Below are 3,566 nucleotides of genomic sequence, written 5' to 3' on the forward strand. Positions count from 1 at the left end.
ATGTATACATTTTTACAGTGGCAAAACATGACATATACCACTCGTGCTGTGTTAGTCCAGCTGGTATATTTGCATTGCTTCGGCTTGTGGGTGAGTCGTAGATCCAGCTGCGTGCTCTGTGTAGTAAATTTACAAACGAACAGTGTCCAGGGAGCCGGGGTAAACACCATATTTTTATGTTGTTTGTTTTCTGACTATTGTTAACCATGTATCAGTTTGCCCAGTCTGGTCTTCAATGTTTTTGCTTCTCTTGATTGCGAATAAAGGTTTTGTCAATTTGCCAGTGCTCTTTTCCATAATTTTCCAAGTGTTTTAAGATTATATTGTTGATCTTATATGACTCATGAATGTCTTCACACATGCAAGTCCATCGCGTTTTATATGACTCATGAATGTCTTCACACATGCAAGTCCATCGCGTCTTATATGACTCAGTCCATCGCTTCTGGATTTTTGCTGTTGATGTTCTAAAATTGCTTCTTTGTTGTTATCACTGGCTCTTTTGTCGGCCTTTATATAAAGTGTGGTTGGGATATGTTTCTGTCTGTGTTTGTAGGTGAGGACGTGTGTTTCCTGTTCACAGGCAGACATCTTGGTACTTGTGTTCATATATTCATCACAAAACCCGGTTTCCCTCCTTATGAATCGACCTCCTCTTCAATCAACAGTCACCCCCTTCAAACCCAGGAGTGAGGAGGAATTGACCAAGAAGGCATTTGAAATCAAAGCATTAAACATATCATTTGACCCAAGGCCAACATCAGGCATAAAACTAGTTCAGCTTACACTTGGAGAAGATTTCCCGACCTTGATGAATTAATCGCTGCATAAGGGAATCCTGAAGCAAGTGACGAGGATCACAGGGTCTCACGAACTACCAATCTACAAACTCGCTCTGTCAAGTTAAATTGCGGATGGAGCAGCAACAGGACCACTTCAAGATTACGCTGAGCAAGTGAATTGTCCACCTTACATCAGTCAAGTTTTAGATCTATCAGAGGAACAGAGTTCACACTGGCAAATGTCAGAGCAGAACTACTCGGGAGGCAGGATAGCTCAGGGGCATTACGTTTGTCTTGGAAGCAAGGCAGAGTAACACAGGTATGAATCCCGGTCCTGGAACTACTCGTGTTGATGGATAGCTAAGGGGAAACATGTTTGGCTTGAAAGCAAGGCAGAACAACACAGGTTTGAATCCCGGTCCTTGAACTATTCGGGGCGGGAGGATAGCTCAGGGGCAACAAGATTGTCTTGGAAGCAAGGCAGAGCAACACAGGTTTGAATCCTGGTCCTGGAACTATTCGGGTCGCTGGATAGCCCAGGGGAAACATGTTTGGCTTGAAAGCAAGGCAGAGCAACACAGGTTTGAATCCTGGTCCTGGAACTACTCGGGGCGGGAGGATAGCTCAGGGGCAACAAGTTTGTCTTGGAAGCAAGGCAGAGCAACACAGGTTTTGATCCTGGTTCCGCGCTTAGAGACTGGTCTCCAGTATTAAGTGAGTAATAAAAGATCAGTAAATGAATTAATTGCTCATAACCTTGGAGTAAATAAAGACCAGCAAGCAGCCTGTAGTATTGTAGATCTACTTTTTATTTTTTTATTTATCAATGACACTTTGGACTATGATATACTACTGGAAAGAGACAAGTATTAGATGCGAGGGATTTACGAGCCACCTCAGCAATGATATGATATGATAGGTTATTTATAACGCGCTTAATACCCGGAGGTTTCTAAGCAGGGACCCGGGGATCGAACCTGTGGTGCTCTGTGTCGTTTTGCTTCCAAGGTGAGCACGTTGCTCCTGAGCTATCCTCCCAAGACTAATCAATCAAGTACAGATCGGCCCAGTAGAATGCAAAGTGACAAGGTATCCTCACCATCCCATTCAAACAAAAAGAAGAGGTCGAGGGATATACAATTCACAAGCATACCCTCTAACTAAAGGGATCAACCCTTAACACTTTGTAACACAAAGCTTGTGATTGTAATTGCTACCTTGAATGGGAGAGTTATATTCCAGTACCATATTCGCTTCTGGTATTGAAAAAGACCATTTCTTCAGAACAAGTTTATACAAAAATATACATATTTTATTTTTCAAGTACATACACATATTAAGAACACCATGGGGTGTATTGTTAGTGTGTCTATTAAGTCTCCTACATTGAAGATAAGAAAGGCACATGTTCACTGCAGTGTAATCATGAGCTTTAACCCTCCAACAGATACGTATGTTAATTCAATTACTTGTCTGTTAAAGTGTCTTGTGCTGTGTTAATGTTCACACTGGGCCATACCTCATTACACAAATCTCACTCAATCTCAAGTTCCATTCACTCTATTCTTCATTCACTTTCATAATGTCACTCAACAACCACAAAATATGCCCGACATGTTTCTTTCCGATCTTTGTGTCTTGTGTCTAGTACTCGGAAATTCTTCAGGGGCTTGTGCAAGGGGTTAGTAAAGCATGCATCACATCGTAGTCACAGTAAAAAACATTTTTTAAATAAAAACAATGGTTTCCACTAGAAGCAATTCCTATGCAATGTCTTTGTCAGGGTTGCAGTTGTATTCTTAATCCATGGGTTTGTGTTACCCTTTTGGTCAATTTACCCGGAAGAAGGTTTCCACCTATCAGGGAGCAATAAACAGAGAATAGGAGTATCAATAACCTACTCATACTGCTCTGCTCTGAGACCACTGTTGATCAGTAACATAAATCTTGGCTTAAAGTCTAGTGACACCATACTACAGTGCAAATTTATATGTGCATTTAAGACTGGTTCCTTTCGTACCCGTTAGTCTATCTCCATTTTTGCTTTTAGGGCATTACTTATACCCTATGTTGTTCAAATACCTGTGTCCCAGTTGATTCTACTCATCCTACTCAATTGGTTCTCTCGAGGGAAAAGGGAGGGGTTAATGTGAGGCAAGGACCTGTACTCTCACAGTTATACGTCAGTGAACAGAAACGCTGGTGTGGTCTACTCACCGTTTAGAGTATACTGTAAGTTGATTGCCTCGTATCATTGAGTCCTTAGTGCTGCGTATTGGCGATGCGCGAAGGAAAGAGCCGTTTAACATGTGTCAGAAAAGGAGGCTCTGCAAGCTATAGTGGAAAAAAGGACCCGTTAAGTACAGAATCGCTAATCCTCATCTGGTTGAGTTGATCTATTCCGTAAGGGGCTTACCTAATTGAGCAAGTCCCTATGCCGACATCTTCAAAGGGGGGTAGAATTTCATTTTCTTTTCAATTCGGTTCCCATGTTTTTATTGCCCGTCCAGTCTCGGCTCGTGTGTCACTAAAAAGGGAAGTACACAACCCTATTGTTACTAACTTCTTACCTATGCTTCAATACATTGTTTAAGCTACTTAGTGTTACTCTATCAGCCTTGCCTCCATGCGGATTCAGTCTCGTCTCCTTTCTTTCTAGAAGTGAGCGGTTGCATTCACGGATGTGAAGTATTTGCTGTGTCGGTTATTGGAGCTTAAACGAATTCCAGCCAGTGCCCATGAAGTGGATCCTGCTGTACCCGACCATATATCCGGGATACTCTC

At 42.1% G+C, this 3,566-nt stretch overlaps 1 long non-coding RNA gene across 1 annotated transcript; it reads right to left on the reverse strand.

Moving 5' to 3' along the window:
* Positions 1-2,111: 2,111 nt before the first annotated feature.
* Positions 2,112-3,311, reverse strand: LOC138565997 (uncharacterized). Its single transcript, XR_011301769.1, has 3 exons — positions 3,199-3,311; positions 3,000-3,116; positions 2,112-2,638 (listed from the first exon to the last, which is right to left on the reverse strand). It is a non-coding gene; the product is annotated as an uncharacterized lncRNA (long non-coding RNA).
* Between the last annotated feature and the right edge of the window lie 255 nt (positions 3,312-3,566).

Source organism: Ambystoma mexicanum, chromosome 2p (assembly GCF_040938575.1).
Source record: "Ambystoma mexicanum isolate Mex_15411 chromosome 2p, UKY_AmexF1_1, whole genome shotgun sequence".
NCBI classification, from domain to species: domain Eukaryota; kingdom Metazoa; phylum Chordata; class Amphibia; order Caudata; family Ambystomatidae; genus Ambystoma; species Ambystoma mexicanum.